Source organism: Plectropomus leopardus, chromosome 19 (genome assembly GCF_026936395.1).
Source record: "Plectropomus leopardus strain MGB_pleo_1.0 chromosome 19, ASM2693639v1, whole genome shotgun sequence".
Taxonomy (NCBI): domain Eukaryota; kingdom Metazoa; phylum Chordata; class Actinopteri; order Perciformes; family Serranidae; genus Plectropomus; species Plectropomus leopardus.
In genome coordinates, this window is record NC_142194.1 from 11,793,460 (window position 1) to 11,812,756 (window position 19,297).

The 19,297-nt window shown below is 40.5% G+C and overlaps 1 long non-coding RNA gene across 1 annotated transcript in view; it reads right to left on the minus strand.

Annotated features, from left to right (window-relative positions):
* Window positions 1–6,267: 6,267 nt before the first annotated feature.
* LOC148186319 (uncharacterized) overlaps window positions 6,268–19,297 on the minus strand; it is a 35,400-nt gene continuing 22,370 nt past the window's right edge. Inside the window, exon 4 of the long non-coding RNA XR_015774983.1 lies at window positions 6,268–6,617. This is a non-coding gene — a long non-coding RNA (uncharacterized LOC148186319). The remainder of the gene's footprint in view (window positions 6,618–19,297) is intronic.

Consider the following 19,297-nt stretch of genomic DNA (forward strand, 5'->3'; position numbering starts at 1 on the left):
GTTCTGATGGAGGCGATGGAGATGGGCTTCATTGTATTCTTCTCACAACTTGTATTGATCAGCACAATGCATATGGAGTTGTGTGCCGCTGATCTCACAAGACAGTAATGTTTGATCTATAAGATCTGATTGGTGATCAATCAGCACATCCTGTTTGTTGTGTTATTCAATGAGCTTTTTTTAATGCATGCAACTGCACAGACAATAAGAAAAGACAGATTATGGATTTTAATATACCAAAAGTGTTGGACAAAAACTAATGGAGACAGTGCTACTGTGCAGAGGTGTATACTTTGAAGGCCTGAGGATGGACTTTTTTTAAAGTCCATACAGTCATATACAACATGTATTTGGCTTTTTTGCTTAGTAAATGACTTACAGCAGCATGTCCAATGTCCGGCCCTGGAGCTAACCGTGGCCCTCGGACCAATTTTAAACAACCCTTGGCTTGTTCAAAATATACTATATGTGGCCCCACACGTTATTGGTCAATAAAGCCAGATCACTTCGCAGTTTTTCTGTTAACCTCACAATAGCATTGTGGACTATTACAAAGTTGATAGACATGAACCAAGTAGGAATTATGCAAGCAGAACTAACGACATTCATGAACAGACAAGAAATAAGAAAATGTGCATATGGCTATTTCCTGCTCGGTAGCGGATATGGCTACAACAAAGTAGGGGTGTAAGAAAATATTGATGCACTTGAGTATCACGATTCTATGTTTTGTGATAGTGTTTTTTTAAAAGTCAATACAGCTTAAAGCTCCAACTGCCAGATAGCAGTGCTGTATCAGTCTTCAGTCATATGACTCTGCCAGTCCAACCTAACAACATAATACTCGCGTGTTACAGGGACCGTAATAAATATCGATCCTGCTGTTGTGATTACATTAAAAAAGTAAAAAAAGTAAAGTCTTTGACAGTTTTCCTTAAGGTTAAAAATAAACCACAATATATCGCCTTGTTTACAGTAATGCAATATAATCGTAACCTGCGTCATGGTATGTATTGTATTGCCAGATTTTTACTAATACAGAGCCCTACAGCAAAGACGTGTAAAGTCAAATGCAAATTATTTTTCACTGAAAGATGAAACTGTTGGATTTGTCTCATTTTCTGCGAAAATGGACACTTCAGTATGATCTTGTCTTATCTGTGCAGGATTTTTCTGTAATAACTCAAAATATGAGAAACAACTGGAACCCAGGTATTTTCAAATTCTCTAATCCAGCCCCCATTCAAAAAAAAAATTAGACACACCCGACTCAATGTCCTCAGATTTTATGCCTTACATCTTAAACAGTTTTTCTCACATGCCTTAACAGTGAACAAAGAATCCAAAAACGAAAAAAATATTGATGAATTGGAGTAAAAGGGGGCTGCGAATCACCCCAGCTGCAGCAATCTGCGATTTTAAAGCGATTGTTAGCCAGGGGCTTGAAGTGGAGGGTCAATAGCCCTTTCATTACTTATGGTGCCTTTGCTTAGACCACACCCATCTTCGAACGCAGCCATCGTCATTACGATTTCAGCTACAGACCTGTAAAGTTTTGTGAAGACAGTGGGAGGCTACTGGCCCCTCTCTACCTCCTAACCACCTGCTTCTGGACCCCTTGCCTGGACCAAGCACAGGTGCGAGTTTATCATGGAAATAAAATCTATCCACACACAGACATATTAAGCCCTGGCAAAATACTTCAGCAGCTTCTGTGGTAGTTCCCACTAACATTGGTGCCACCAGGACTACATTTTGACAGGATCACACACATACACTCACACGGTAAAAATGTATCAAAGCATATGTTTACAAACTCCCATACAATTTGTGCAGTATAATCCAAAACTCATTTATCCAGTTGTATGCTGAGTACTTCCCAAACACATGTATTTTCACTAAACCTTGCTATTTAAAACACGCCTGCATAAACATTCTCATGCATGGACAGGAAGCACGCCTGGTTAAGAGCGTGCATTTGAACCTTGCTCAACTGAATACTTGAGAGTTCAAGTGAACACATTTTCCCGGGCAAACTACATGCAAGTTTACTTCATCAATTCAACGAAACAGGCAGTTCGTGAAGAGACATGTAACGTGAATTATTGTTAAACAAATGCTCATTTTGCAGGTGAAGTATTCCTTATAAAACAATAATCATGTGCACGTATGTACATAAAAAGAGTTCATGATCATTGCAGTTGTTTCTTCACACTGACCACGAAAAGGTCACTTCCTAAAACAGTGTTAGTGGGAGAGATGAGGGACAAAATCAGTCCTGTCAGGAAGAAAAATCAAGAGGGTATCTTCCGAAGTTACAATCTTTTTGGAACAAAACTTGGCAATGTCCATGTAAACACAAACAAATAAGAAAAGAAGGAATTTTATACCAAAAAACGGGTGGACTCGATTCACATGACTTGCACTCAAGTCAGTCAGCTTTGGGGTCATCGTATACTGGAGGAGACGGCTCAAACCCCAAGAAGTTCAACTCAACAGAATAAAAAAGCTGTTGTGTAAAAACTATCTATGTAACTTACTTATGATCTGGCAAATATTCAGAATCAGCTTTTGCACATTGAAGTAATTCAAATAATGCAGGTAGAGAGGGAAGCAAACGTAGAGAAGTCCGGGACAATTTTGAAATCATCATGACTTTTACTGATCCCTGAGTGCATGTTGAGCTGCTGTAGAAATAAACACATTGATTAATATTAAACATAAAACATTTTCATCATGTCAGCACACAGTCCCGACTGACCACTCATGTTGACTGTGAACACATTTAATGATTTACAAACTTCTGGTTTTACAAATCCTTACACGTGTAGGAGTTGCAAATGCGCATCACTGGGTATTCATAAAGGTATTAAAAAATGTGGCAGCATTTGCTGTAACAGCCACATAAGTCCACACGCTGAAGAATAATGTTACGGCTTCTCTCTGCCTCTCCGTGGGCACCCTGGCGCTCTCCTTCCCAGACATCTCATTATTTTGCATCTTCGTCACTCTTATTAAAGCCATATATCTTAACTTGAGGCCAGTGCCCATCGATGCGGTAGAATACATACATGTCAAAACATTAGCAACGTGTGTGAAACCGCGCTCTGTCCTGCACTCAGGAGAGCCATGTGCAAAATGAATAATTTATCCAAATGAATTATAATACCGGCATCTCCCCAGCAAGGCTTTTGTCTGAGTGAGATTCCTGCTCACATTTCAGTTCATACAGTTGGCCTTGCATAAACTAGATACCTCTCTGGACAGATTTGCATAGAAACACCCTGCAATATGGTGAAAAGGGAGCAATTAGGATTCATGGCGGCGCCTCCCCTCCGGATGCTCTGCTGCCATGTGAGACGGCAGCAGCTGATTGAAATGGAGGAGCATGGCCTTGTTCATGCGCCTCTGTCTTCTTTCCATCTCTCTGTCCTCCTGGGGAGACGAGGGGGGGTCGACTCCAGCCTCCAGGTCCGGTCTGGTCCTCCTTCTCTCTTCCTACGTCAACCTTTTCATTGTCGTGCTCCTCAGAAGTACAGATCAGCAGTGGCTCAGGGCATGTTCGAACTTTTGTAAGGAGCCTGAGGGAAGGAACCTCTCAACCAGCGGGTTAACAACATCATCAAACACAGTGTGATTAGTAGTTAACGGATGCAGCGGGTCACATTGTGCAGTTGTTTGAAACAGGTGATGAAGTCCTTGCTGTTGGTGTCTGGCTGCTCGGAGCGTGTGGGAGGTGTTTGACACAAACGAGGCTTCCAGCTCGCGGAACCAGGAACAGATGGTGCTGGAAAATGAGGCACCTCTCAGAAGCATTGAAACCCCCTCCAACGACCCTCCCCACACTTCTCTCTCTCTCCTCCACACACACACACACACACACACACACACACACACACACACACACACACACACACACACACACACACACACACACACACACACACACACACACACACACACACACACACACTCTCCCTCCTGCTCTCTATTTCCTCCATAACTAAACCCCTTTTCATGCCAAGATTATTTAAGAGCACTTGTTATTTGCTCATACAAGTGTCATGCTTTCAAAATTAAACTCCTAAAAAAAGGTGCAAAGCTGTCGGAGGATGATGGCGTCTGACATCTTTTCGTCACAGTGGGAACGCGGGGTGCTTTGGGTCATCTGCTGGTATGAGTTTTTGTTCACCTGGTTGGAGCCAGCAGATGGCAGGGTTGGGCCTGGGCCTCTTTAGGGAAAAGACAGCAGAAAGCCAAGATAACAGTCACATTTCTTGACTCACTGGCTGTGCTCCTTTAATCCACCACAGATAAATAGGAGCATGATGTAAGAGGAGGGATGTACGTATTTCAGTGTATGCGATGTGTATGACAGGCTACCGATATAGTCATGTACAGTTCTTGATTATACTGGAGCTTTTCGGAGTCATGATGAAGGTGCAAAGGTACTCATAATGGGGCAGTCTGCTATTTCCTGGGCATAAATATGCACTCATTCAATATGCAGTGGTTTAATGGATTATGAGGTGGGAGCCCTGTGAGATTAATGTACAATTTACTGTGTAATAGGCTATATGATATGTAATATACTGTGTAATATTATTGTAAAATGCAAAAAAAAGAGAGAAACCCCTCAATCGACCATTTACTAAGCCCTGCAAACCATAGTTGCTACGCTTGTCAATTTTTGAGCTAATAGTTATTTTTTTTAAACTTGGGTGCCTTATTTTGAACAGAAATCAATAAAAGAGACATTTTATTTTTAGTGACGGCAGATTTTGGTGGCTGAAATAACTGTTGCTATTAGAATTTGTCAGCTTCAGCTGACTAGTGTAATATCACGCTAATGTTACAGCTCACTGGAAGTTGATGCCGTCTCAAACTGACTTTTTAACTTTATTAACCGATTCGTTGTAAAATAAAAAGCCTGTGAAAAGGTCTTGAATATGCACAAGATGGCTGTATGTAAAAGCACTTCACACCGTGAAGGTACGCACCCTTTCATCTCTGTTACCAAAGTGCATGTATGGACGAGAGGCTCCTGCTCGTGACATCAGATTTGAACATGATGGCGTCCTATATTCGGCTGGGCTGTATAATGCTAGCTGGCTCAGTGGTGTTAGACGAGCTAATCATAGATGCACTTGTCTCTCTGTGCTGATTTAGTTGGTGGGTGTAGTTTGGTAGAAAGAAATAGTTCCTCCATGAAACTGCTCACAACTAGGTCTGTGGATTATGTTGAGTAACAGAGTCATAATTTCTCAAAAGACACATCACTGTTGAAGTTTTGTTTTGGTGTTTTGTACACCTCAAGCTGAGTGCCATCTAGTTCCATTATATTGGAGAGAAGGCAGACATCTTTACAGCTGACATCTCAATACTTGGCAACTCACGCCAAAAACAATCTAGATTGATAAATAGCGCTATAGGCAAGAGGGAAAATGTGTTTTTTTATTTAGGTGTGACTGTCCCTTTAAAACATTTACTTGTGCAGTTTTTTTCATGATTATATCGTCTCTCAGAATATTCAGATTTCATAAACTGTGTTGTCAACCATTAGCAGGCAATGCTCCCTGGCTCAGTGCCACTAGGAGTCAACGTTACAAATGTTCAAATCCCACACATAGGGGCTTTAAAATGATCCCTTTACTTAAAATTCAGTTTTTTATAATCTGTTGAAGATAGTCTCTCTGTGATCATATTACAGTTGCTTTATTTCTTGCATGCCAAGCCTCTACATAGCAGTTTTACAGTATGCGTGTGGAAACTTCCAGGTCTGTTTCTGTTTATTTTTTACCAGCTAATCTACCCTGTATAGTCTAAATAAGGGTTTAAAAGATTGCCACAGTATACTGACACAGGGAAGTGACTGCTTTTGGTGAAGAAAGTATCATTTCACTAGTATGCAATGTAGGTGAAGTAAAAATGAGTCATTTTGTTCCTTTACTGTCCTATTTTGTTCATCAATGATGATGTGTACGATTTGGAAATTGGCAGATTATATAGGTCTCAAGAAAGGAGGACAAAAAAGTAATCCTTCTAAAGTATCAATTAAGTGTTTGATTTTTTTGTCTATATATTAAGTATTCTTGATTTTCTGCACAGCTTGACGCTGCATAGAGAAAATGGTTCACTAATGTTTTGTAAAGGTGTCTTACCGTATAATCCCATGTGGGATAGCATGACACTTACTGTAATGGTTTTACATTTATATTATGCAAATAAACTACAGTCTCAGATTAAGGAGTCAAAGATGCATGGTGATTCAGTTTATTGTATAATTGGTTGAGTAATGTATGCAATAAATGAACAAGTATTGCATGTTCATTTGTGTGAATAAGCAGTCACATCATGAAACAGCCGAATCAGTCACACTTATGAGAGTAAAAATGTTAAAAAATGTTAAAGTCATTACATGCAATCCTAACATAGCTTTGTGGAAAGATTACAAAGATTTACTGAACGTGTTATTTTGGTTCTGCGAAAATGTGAGATGAATGCGGCTTTCTTTACGGCCGGCATTGTGGCTGGCTTCATTCAGCAGACTACGGCTTGTGTTTCATTCCAGTCGTGTTTGCTTCCCTCCTGAGCTCCTGTCTCCTGCAGCAATCTGTCTGAAAAATGCATACATAACATCCTGTGAAAATAGCTTTCTGCAGGGACTCCACTAAAAAGCCGCGCTGCATCAAATGTTCCTGTCATTCTCCGCTAGGCTGAGTTGATGGCAAAACATTTGCATACTGCACAATCTGAGAGATCAGAGCTGTGTGAAAGTGTGTGTGTGTGTATTGAGCGAGTCTGTGTGTATTAATGCATATCTCTCCTATAATCCTGTTTTGTTATATAAAGGGTCAATTCACCAAAATTACAAAAAGATTTGTGGCTTTTATATGTTAAAAACTTTCACTGAAACTAGTTTCCAGTGAGGAAATGGTCCCTCTGATCATGGCTGACAGTGAGATGAGTAGATTACTCAGGGTAACCAAGATACTGTTTATGGAAAGAAACATATTGCTGTTTCTAAAAGCCTTCCAGCTCTCTTGTATTGGGGCGGTGGCAGAATATAGTCAGATATCTTAAAATTTCTTTACAGACAAGCAAAATGCATGACTAGATACCAAAAGTAAGGAAGAAATGTATGCATGTAGCCAAGTGGAACTGAAAGAAACTGGACACATAACGACAGAGCGCTGCAGGAATTAGTTATAAAACCCAGAAATGAGTTAGCATTTTACCACTTCGGCTTCCTTCGTCTCAAAGTCAGTGGTTTTTTTGAATGGGTTTCGGTTAGATGCCTGAAATAGGACCATCGTTAACAAAAGCTAACCCTTAAACACCTGGATCTACGTCACTTTTCTTATGCTGCATTCAGATGCATTTCACCAGCATTTAAACCTCTAAAACCTGAGAAAATTGGTCTTTGTGCTTTCAAAAACACTGAATATTTATATAGATATATAGAAAACTATATCTATAATTCTCTTCAATAAGAGAAAAAAAAAAAAAAATATATATATATATATATAGACACACACACACACACACACACACATATATTTAAAACATTCTTTTTTCAAGTCATATTCTTGTAACTTTTTACTAATATCTTGCTATTTTTTTGGGGCAATTTCATATTAAGTTGCTCGTCGCCCTCTTTCCATGTTTTTGAAAGAAATCAAGTCAATTTGCACAGGTGTCAAAGGGTTAAGAGTCTTTCAAGTTCTTTTCTACGATATAAAATATGCCAGTAAATACCCAACTCACAAACTTTTAAGCATTTATGTGTCTTAAAATAGATTAATGCTAAAAAAATATATATAAATACTTTTTTTAGGTAATTTTCTTGTCACATTTTACTAATTCCTTGCAACTAGTGGTACATTTCTTGCATAGTTGATCATTACCTTATGTCTCCATGTTTTCGAAAGATATCAGTTTGGTCAGGTTGCAAAGGATTAAAGAAGCTTATTCAACATATCACTGGGAAGGCCATCAGTTCACCAGCTAAGGCTATTGACAATATCAAGCCTGCACATATTTGACTTGATTTATCAAAATCTTGATAATACACACCCTAATTAAATAATTCTCCTTATTCACCAGAGAGAAAAACAACAACTCAACTCCTGGATCTGTGTGCCAATGGCCAAAAAGACAATTAAAGCAGAGAGGAGGGTTATTTCATTACAGACTCCTCTCCCTGGTGGAACAGGAGTGTGGTAGATTCGATTCTCTGGCTGTGATTACCCAGCCCTCGGCTATGAGATAGATGACTATGAATCAATTGTTTTCAAGGGGGCTCTCACTGGGGCGCTGTAGTAGTTAAAGACGAGAGGGAGTCTAGTGAAAAAGCAGCCGGCCTTGGTTAAACAGACCATCAGGTAGTCTCATCGACTGCATGCGGCACCTTAAATATTCATGCATATACTTAAGGGAGAAATGAAACCAGCCCCAGTGCTCAAACAAACGCCCCCCCGCCTTCACCCTGTATCTGCCACGGTTAAACGAGCAGTCACCATGACCGGATGGGAAATGTTTAGTCTTGCTCTGTGTGTTTAATATATACCCAAGACAATACTAATCACGCCAGGCTGCTCCTCATTATCGGTTTACACAGAGAACTCCTGGCCATGTTAAAATAACAAAAATAAATCTACAAGAGCGCAAAGGTCTGCTGAGAAGATCTGTCTGCTGCTGTGCGGCAGCGGCAGAAATTAGAGTTTTGTGGTGTGACATATAGGTCGTCATGTAATGGAGAGAGCCGTGGTTCTTATGTACTCTTTGCACTGTCTTATTTAGATGTGCCAACATTTGACTCTTCAGGGGAAAAACAAAGGCATCTTTCAATCTGGACACCATTTTCCTATGTTTTTGTGATTAGGACAACTATTTTTTAATTGGTCCAATACTGAAAGAGAACCGCAGCATCGAAAAAGGCTGCAATGTAATCCCTGTAAGCAATTGTGCACCATTAGTTTATGTCCACTGAAAGTCCTTGTTTTTGTCACTTTCAGGCTCAGCTTGTTATTAGAAGTTACAATGTTACATTAAAGACCCTACAGAGAAATAGTGTGTTTTCCTTACCTTTCACTAGTCTATTTGTTATTGTGATGAAGTCTCGCTCAATAAGTCTCCCTCTGAAATCTCTCGAGAGGTGACTTATTGCAGGAAAAACAATGCTAGAAATGTTGGTGAGAGCTGGAGAGAGGAATAGTTTGTCATGTTGGGGTACCGAAAGCATTGCTTAGCGTTTCCCAAACCTCTCCTCGAGTACCACTTGTCCTGCATGTTTTAGGTCGCTCCCTGCTGCAGAACAGCTGAATTAAATGATCAGCCTGTCAACAAGCAGCTTCAGGAGTTCATAACGAGTTGATCATTTGAATCAGCTGTGTTGGAGCAGGGAGAGATCCAAAACATGCAGGACTAATGGAGAATTTTATTAAACACAAAAAATGTTTTGGTGTCATGGCTAAATATTTAGCTGATTTTGTCAATGTGAGATTTCACAATGAGACTTCTCCTTAGCTTTTTTCCTCAAAAGATCTCTGGACACTGTCCAGAGAATCAAAGCTGGACATTGTTCAAAGTTTTCACACATGTAGCACACAACAGGAGATTGTCTGTGTCAGACGCATTCTCACCATAGAACGTATATAAAGATGGACGATGCGCCCTAAAATATCCGCGATACAGGTGATGCCATCCTGTGCTGGTGATGTCATTGAGAGCTGGAGTCTACGCAGTAGTGATATCCACAATGGGGGAGCTCCCGCCAAAACAGCCGTCTGACCAATAGCGTGCAGCTCCATTGAATGCGAGTACATGGATTGGTACATACAGCTGTCAATAATGCCAGAAAATCCCCTTTATGTATAATTGAATAAGTCATTTAAACCAAGCTCATCATAAAAACAAACACTTCAAACATTGAAACATCTGGGTGTGAAAGGTGTCAGAACACAGCATGAGAAAACTGATGTCAATCCAGGTTTCAAAGGGTTAAAGACAAAACAACTAAAAAACGGATCAGCGAAAGGGAACAAAAAACTTTTACCTGCTCTGTAGGGTCCTTTCTGCAATGTTGTCAGACACTTATAATGAGAATCTGAGCCTGTAAGCTTAAAAAACAAGCACTTTTAATAGACGTAAAGATGGTGCACAATTGCCCATAAAGATTACATTGCAGCTTGTTTTGCCACTGCAGCGCTACCGCTAAAGACTGAACCAATTTCAGAAATTGTTGTCTCCATTAGTCACTTAGACACAAAAGCATTAGAGAACAGGGTCCAGGTTGAAAAATACCAAACTTTCTCTTTAAACGATGCTTTTACAAGCAGGCCAAGTAGTAGCATTACACAGTGTGTATTTTTCTCAACAGTGGGATGACTCTAAAGATCCGATGCCACCACTTGACCTATCTAAACTCTTAACAAATTCTTACTCTCTTCTGTCCAGCTGGTCCGCGCCTTGATTTTTTGTTTTCCTCTGTGGGCTTGGAATGGATCAGCTTGACTGGAGGAGACCTGGACACCGTCCTCTCCTCCCCACTACCACCAACAACAACCCACCACCTCCTAGAGTGAAGTTCTTTTCTCTGACACATTCAATACCACCCAGCACTATTGACCTGACATATTGATGTGAAGGGGCCTGGCTGCTAAGAGGCATCTGGCCGCAGCATATTGAGCATGCAGTCGACTCACACCGCAGTCCGAGAGAGAAACTGTACCACAAATAAAAAGCAGCACGATGGAATTTTGAATTAAACAATACACAAAATAACACTTGCGGCAGGTCAGTCAGTCAGTGTGTGAGTATTAACAACAGGTGGCGCTAGCTCACCAGTCATCAAATCAGGCCTCAAAGCTGACACTGAGTAGCATCAGTGTGTCATGATGACACAGAGTGAATGAAAACATGGGCTGCTACACCGGCTGCACTGAGAAACGACATATTTTCCCCCGTTGCTGATGTACAGAGGCTGACACTGAAATGAGCCATACCACCCCCAACACTCACACACACACACACATATGCACACACACCACCAATCCCATCATGCTCTCTCCCTCCCCCATCCCCTTGAGGAATAAAAGGGGATTATGTCAATGCAATTCAATTGTATGAGTGGAGGTAATGAACTCCTCCTTTTATCTATTCATTTGCGTATTAAAGTATTTATTTGTGCCTGTTATCTGCAGATATTAATCAGGATGTAAAGATAAGACACTTCTTGTGACAAACAAATGGCAGACATTTCACATCTTTTTTTGCAAAGACAGGTTTTTGATTGATGTTGCCTCTTTCATCACATTGAAAATCCTGAAGGTGGAGACACACTTACAGTAAAGTATTTTAATTGTCCACACACATAGCACACATATTTTCCACTGCAACGATAAGACGGCCTCTCCTTGTTTAGAGCTGGCCCTTTCTTATTTAGGTCAGTGGTCTCAAGTCCATTTCATGTTCTGTTGTCTCTACAGTGTCTAAATTGCCCAGCAGGCAGGTGCCATTAGAGCAGTTTGTTTGCAAGGTAAGCAGCTATGAGAAGTGACAGCAGTAGAATTACTAATGCACTTTGGCTGTCATTTCTCTCTGAAAGCCCCTGCAGGGAGGGCCTGATTAAATTGATATTCAACCTCCTGCATGTTGTGTGCCCAGGCCTCATTAGCATAGGGTTTAGATGACACAGAGAGAGGGATGGCATTAGTGTTGTAGGAAGCAGTTAGACACTGTGCTGTAACTAATTTTCCAATTATAATGGGCGCCTACAATGTAGCGTATTAATGATTCAAATCACATTATTAACAGAGCATGTATGTTTAAGAATCAAAAGCGAATGTGTGAGAAAAGAGGAGGCATTTCACACAGTGGCGGTTCACAGGAAGTGTCGGTGCACATTAAAAGGGATCAAAGCAAGAGTAAGTGTTGTGTAAGCCAAGTGCCATGTGACAAATAGACAGAAATAGCATCCTGTCAATGTCTACTACATCATAATACTACATAGGTGAAGCACCGGGCAAAGATGCTGTTAAGGCCGGTCACACCAGAAAATTTGCACAACAAAATCCTGTGTGTTGTCATTGAGTATAAATCCTTTTTAAACCTTTGACACCTGGATTAACATCAGTTTTCCTATATTGCATGCAGATGCTTTTCGCAAGCATCAGGGATAATGAGCTAGCTAACAGACTGATTGATGTAATACAGCTTTGTTTATATTATTTTTCAGAGAAAAAATATTTGACGCCATGTATAGCTAGCTAACACTGGAAGTATGCTAGCTGTCCGTTCCTTTATAGTGGACGTCTGTTGATGAAATTTTTACAAAACTGGCTATTCACCTGACAGGCCAACTTCCTCAGTTGTTTGTCACATTATTGGTCCTATTTTTGATTCTGCACTCCTGCATTTGCAAAGTCAATGAGATTAGACAGTGAAAAACACCTCTCAAAAAGATAATCTGCTTAAAACACCCATGTTTGGTGGACGTTGGTCACTGGAAAAGCAGGGACAGGCCGGTCAAAACATCTAGGTGTGATAGCTCAAATACTGCTGGGAAACGCAGCAAAGGGTCTATAAAAACATCCATGGTTCAGTGGCTCAAACGCCCTGCCCCGCTTTGCTGCAGTCCAGGGAAAAATCAGCCAGAGATTTCATGATCCTGGTACTCTGTGCTGACACATCTTGAAATTTTTATTCCTCAATTTAGTTTAAGGTCTACTTATACAAAAAAAACGTTATTGTTCACACTTCAGTGACTTAATTATACACCAAAATTTTACAGCTACAAGAGTATAAATAATATATTTTGTTTAAATGATTGTGAAAAAGTATGAACACTGTATTGTGTATAGAACCTGAGAGTATCACTTCCTCCAGCCAATATACACACGAGTCCTTGACCTCAACGCTTGTCATGTACAGCGATGCAGTACAGTAATGCTATGGGAAACCCATTGCTCACTGACCTCCCTTTAACCGAAGTGGCTGTTTCACCGGCCACACACAGGGACAAGCTGTCTGTCAAGTGTGCACTCAGCGAGGACAAATTCAGCCTGACCCGAGCTGCTTTTATGGGCGGACAAAGTGCAGGTAAGACTGATGTTGTTTACAGATTTAGTGTACTGTTTACTGAAGCCAGTTTCCTGCCAGCATGGATGTACAGATAAGAGGATTTTTTGAGAAATAGAAGCAAAAAAGTGCACACTGAGGTCCCTAATTTGCATTATGATTTGATATTTCATGTAAAAGGGCTTAAATTCTGTTTGTTTAGTTGATGTGTGTTATGCTGTGTGGCATGTAAATAATCTTCTTGACAGCATCCTTCTTTACACATCCAGTAAAACCTTAAAAAAAATCCTCCCTCCAGCATTAGCTGTGTGTTAACATCACAAAACTGTGGTGAAAGCTGTGGGTAGCACTGAGCAAATATTTAAAGTCACTGCTAAAGACATCATCACCACCGCAAATAAATGAATTGGATTCTGCTTATAGCCCCCCCCTCCTCTTACCTAAATGGATATTTGATCCCTGGGGAACACCTAGTGCTTTGCAATCTGCGCCGGCTTCCTGGTGGCGCTTCCCCATCTTTCTGAGAAGCAAGCACTGACTTTGAAGTCTGAGAAGCTGATGATAAATATGCTAATGTGTCTGGAGGTGACTCGACGTAGCAGATAGCGCTGTGAGGGGAAAGTGCCACCCATCGTTTAATATATGGAGAGGAGGAAGGGGAGAGAGGCGGGGAGGCTGGAGGAGGAAGCATCACTCTGCTGATAAGGCGTAACAAGGATAAACAATGGGAGTAAAAGAGCACTTAAATTGTTGTTTGTCTGATCCAGGGCAATGATCTGTGGATATATGACTGCAGCGTGAAGTCATAAGCAGAAATAGACGTGCTATTTGTGTCATAAAGTCATACGCGGTTCCCAACCTTTTTGGAATTAAAAACCTTAAACCAATGCAATGTCTAATGAGTCATTTACAATTTTGGCCATTATTTTTATCTCTTATAATAAGATTGTACTCATCAAAGTAATTGTTGGGATGTAGAATTACAATGATATTGCTAAACAGAGAGAGAAATGAGAAGTAAGATGATCTGACAAGTTGTAAACAAGCCAACAGTTTGGCCAGATTAAAACATTAAGCAATCACACCCAGAAAGTTGCTAATAATCAGTCAATGAACAGGAAAATTTAGTATTATTATTTTCTATACTGTCTTTTTAAAATTTATTTACACACACCTACGGCTATTTTCGTGTTGTTGTGGGTTACGTGTTATACTTGTCTTCTTAATCTGTGAAAAATGGATAAAACTGTTTATATTTTTAAAAAAAGAACACAAAAAACAACCATCACCAGACACAGACTTCAGTATTTGATGATTCTATGCTATAGTTTGGATTAGAGAGAAAGTTGGAGGTTATAGCAAATAAAATATATTCAAAGTAGCCTGAAAACCAGACACATTTGCAAGCTATCATTTGCTGGGGCAGATGGGTGTGGTCCTCCTCCCATTCAAATTGTTTTTCACCTGGCCAGATCCTGGGAAGGCCAGTCACAACTGTTTATGTAATATGATGCATGTTTGATATGATGATTGACAGAGCAGCGTCAACCAGTCTCGGCTCCGTCTGAAGTCAAAAAACTCAGATCAAGCTGTCAAACTATACGGCGCTGATCAAATATGAATCAAGATTCTGTTAGTGCATTGCCTCAAATGCTTTCAGAAACAAATGTTAGTGTACTGTTTAGCTGTAATATGAGAAAGTTTATGACCATGTCACCATGAAAACAGGCCAAAAACTGACTGGAGATCAAAAATGAACTGAGAGGTCCCCATAGATGTATAAAAAGAGCTGGGCATAGTGTTAGGGGTGGGGCCGAGTACATTTTGAAAGTTTGCTCAGTGGTGAATTAAGACAAAAAAAGTTTAAAATTGCAGAGAAAAATGACCAGAAACTTCACATCATTGGGCCCATAGAGCAGGTCCACAAGAGACCTCTGCCAACCAAGAAGCTAGCTTTTGTTTTGGTTCTCAGCTAACTTGAATGCTTAAAAAAATATGGTGAAACAAATCATAGCGTGGAGTTGAGACAATCAAAAAAATGTATTCACTGATTAACAGACATTTCTTGCCATGTAAATCAATGGGACATTATCTTTTTGGGCCACATGGCATCACATGATGTACTTGGAAGTTGTAAATCCACTGTTTGGCCACTATGTCAAATTGGCTTCAAAGTCTGGAGCACTTTCTGGGGGTTGGAAACCATTGTTTTACTGTAAAACATTCCTTTTAACTATTGAGTGCAAAGAAGAGAAAAAAAGATCACAAAAGTCATATAAGTGTAACATCAGCTCTCAGACTGCCATGAATTATTTAAGAGTGTGTGTGAACCTGATTGAATGAGATGCATATTTTGAAATAGAAAACTTTCACATCAACCTGAGGCTCAAAGAAGAACATGTGCCAGTTAATGGATTTCTGCAATTCATACATTTCATGCCTCTGGGTTTTGTTTTTTGTTTTTTTTTGCTATTCTGTGTGCTTCTACCTCTGTTTACTTGCTCTGAGTGAGACCCTCTCCCTGGCCTTCTCCTTATGTTCTGATGTCTGTTCCCCTTATAGTGCAGAGCACGCCGAGTTGCCGCCTCTTTGTCTGAACACAGACTTGATACCCTCAAGGTGACAGCAGCAGATCTGTTGCAGGTGTCGGAGGCAACATCAGGGTTGTCAGAAAGCATCTTGCCACTTGACTCAGATCTCTGAGCAGCTAAGACATATTTAGGATACAGGGAAAAACAGGTAAACACTCAAAATTCCTGGCACATCTCTGAATAAAATGGTGTGAAGATTAAAAAGAAGCAGTTTCTGGTGTAAAATCGTGCTGTCATCAATTCTGCAGCGAGATCTCGTCCCTTATCAGCTTTGATATTAACGCATCATGAGTAGCTTTCCACTTTAAGTGTGTGCGGACAAGCTGTAGGTGTCACTGTCGACGTGGCTTTGAGCTCCACCAGCCGTGGCTGTTGGAGTCCAGAGCGCCACCCAGCCCCCTTTGTAGGAGACGTCGTAAGTCAGATGTTCAGAATGCATGGGGCATTGTCTGCCTGGATGTTCGATGGGCTGGCAGCAAAAGGTGACATCTGGTGACTAATGTGCTCAGATGTGAATGCTGCTCCCTCAGTTCTCTGGGCAGCAGCTGCTCCGCAAAGGCATAAATGAGACAGGGGGAGAGAGAGAGAGAGACAGCCAGGGAGAGATAGGGGAAGAGGGGGTGGTCGCCGGGCCGAGGTGGGGGGTAGGGCTCCGGGTTTGAGGAGCGTGTTTGTATGTGAGATGGTGTGCATGTTCACCACGCCAGCCGTCTGACTCTGGAGGGGTGTGTTTTGGGGGGTTGGGCATGTCATGGGAAAATCAATGACTTTCTGTCTGATTTCGAGGAGGTGAAACGCAGCGGCCTCCCCCTTCGCTCCCTGCTGCCTCTCTCCACGTCCGCCGCACCACAAAGAGACCACACAGATCTACCAGAGCTTGTTTTGATCTGCTTTGTGTTTCCTGCTGCCAAGTGCCTTCTAGTCGGTGTGTCAGCGGCCAGTTGAGTCACAGCACCTCCTCGAATACCGACTGCGGTGTGTGTTTGAGTCATGGACCTTGTCATAAAGAGGTAAAGGATGTGACACGGCTGTTGCAAAGGTGACGGGTTAAATAGTTACTTCCCCCAAATTACAAAACAGAGTTTTCTATTTACCCCTGTTGATATCTGGCCATAAAGATAGTTTTATGTGCCCAGATTTTGAGATATTGATATGTCAGATTTCTGTTGTCAGCCCAAACCAATGGAGGTGAGAGGACTTTCATTTAGGTGACTTAAAGCAATGGTTCCCAACCTCTTCTTGAAAATGCACCCCTACTCCCTTATCAGATGAAGTATCCTTCACTAATACCACCTGTCAGGTTCCACATCTTTTCACTTAAATTTATCAATAATTGCATACCATAAAAACTTAAATTAATAGCCTGGACTATTATTTTCTTAAACCACTGGACTCAGCAGGCTTATTCTTGGGACAGGTGTCTATAGGGGATGAGCTTTTACTAAGTTTCACATAAAACTGTTGCTCAGCAAAGATGGAAAGTCAAGTTGTGTATTTAAACCTCTTTTGCGTCTCTGTCATTTGCTAAGCTGGTATTACTTCTTTGGTGCTCACGGTTTATGGTTTCAGTCAAATGAACTGCACAGTTGAATTGTAGAGAATCTTACCAAGCTAACAATGTGTGTAGCATGTCTATATTGACAAAAGTTTAAACATATATATTTGTATGCACGATCTAAGAAGCTAACTGCCAGCAGGCAGCCAACAACGCACTTTTATACATCCAAAAAACTGCTATAAAAATATAAAAATGAACTGCATGGTAACTAGACTGAGCCTCTAACTGAGACATGCCTTTATTTGTCAAAATGTGTACACACACCATGCTACTAAAAGGGATGGAGCATTTAATTTTTAATTAGGCTTTTATTTGAAGATTTACTATATTAAACACTATTCACATTTACATTCCATTATTATTGTTACAGTTTTTCACCCAATTTAACTGTGAATGTTAGGATTAGTTCGGTCAGGTTTGCATTTGTAGGCTACTTAAGCTACTTCAACCATTTAGCCACTAGCTAACTGCTTATTCATTACTTTTACTTGACTGTTTTGGCCATTAATCCATTAGCTTGAGTTAGCTAACTATTTGAAAGGTATATTCATTATATTTTAGATACTTTTTAGGCATTTACACATTGCTTTTAGGAAACTGTTTAGACTTATCTGCTCCATGGTAACTAGCCGTATTTTCATTTTTTAATTATTATTTTCTGGGGCTTTTGCCTTTATTCAATCGGACGGGTTTTGCCATGAAATCCACTGGGTGCCCTGGTAACTAGCCAAATTCTTATGCATTTACACTTATGTTGTGTTCAAATTACAAACTCTTAGACATTGATATATAAATATATATATTATAATCAATTTGGTATTTCATATACCACACTATTTCCATACAGCCTACCCCTTGGTAACTGCAGTATTACAACAACTACCCCTGGTTGGTTGCTTAATGGAGTAGTCTGAAAATTTCGCACATGCATCTATTCTTTCTGAAAGTTATATGAGAGGATAGACCAATCTTACATCTCAACACACAGCCAGCAGCCATTCAGCTCTGCTTATTTTAGCTCAGCATAAAGATTGGAAACAGGGCACTGTCCTGAAACCTGTCTACCCAGCTCTAATGCTCATGAATTAATATTCTATATTGTGTTTTTTTGTCTGTTTGTTTGTTTCTGTACTAACTGTCAAAATGTTTTTTCCGAGGTTAAGTGCCAGGCTGGCTCTTTCTCCCTCCTAGTCTTTATGCTAAGCAAATAGCTTCATATTTCTCACACAAACGTGAGAGTGCTATCGATCTTCTCATGTGACTTGGCAAGGAAAACGAATAAGCGTCTTTCCTAAAACTTCTATTCATTTTAAACTGCAGCTCATCTTTTTAGAGACAATATCATTGTATCTGAAAAATCCACATAGTTCATAGTCAGCAGATTGGTAATGCTTAAAATTAAATTCCTTTCACCTCCAATTCCATTGAGACAGTGGAAAAAAAAGCTTCAGTGACAGAAATCTCCAAAACTTTGACACCAAAACCATCCACATGCCCAAACACCTCTTGAGTTGAGTGTCAGAAAACGTTTTTTGACAGTTTTGGTGAATGGGCCCTTTAAAGGCATTTGACAAAATTCTTCAAAAGGATATCACATCACAGATAAAAAACAACATCCTGGTAACAAGACATCACTACATCCATCACACGGCAGAGATTTCCCATGAGCCAGTTGGATTGGGGGTAAAAAATCTACCGCTATAATGGCTTCATCCTTCTCCTGTCACTGAAGCATCCATGTTTGTTGAGCTGTGTGTCACTGCTCAAAACATGTCAAGTGTTTGGGTGACAGACAGCTGTATGACACACTTTTTCCTTTCTGTATTCGTGTGTATGTGAGAGTGTTTGTGTATGTGCTCGTGCGTGCGTGCTGTGACCCCAAAGGTCAGTTCAGTGTAGAGGTCCTAACAACCTCTGAGCTCCTTCGCCGTTTTAAATGAGGAAAGCCCCCCCGGCTTTGCTCTGGCAATAAGAAGGGTTAAAAAACAGAAAAGAGAAGAAGACGACAGTAAGGCCATCAAAACACAACAAAAATACAGCTGAAATTCAATTTGGAGACACAATCAGT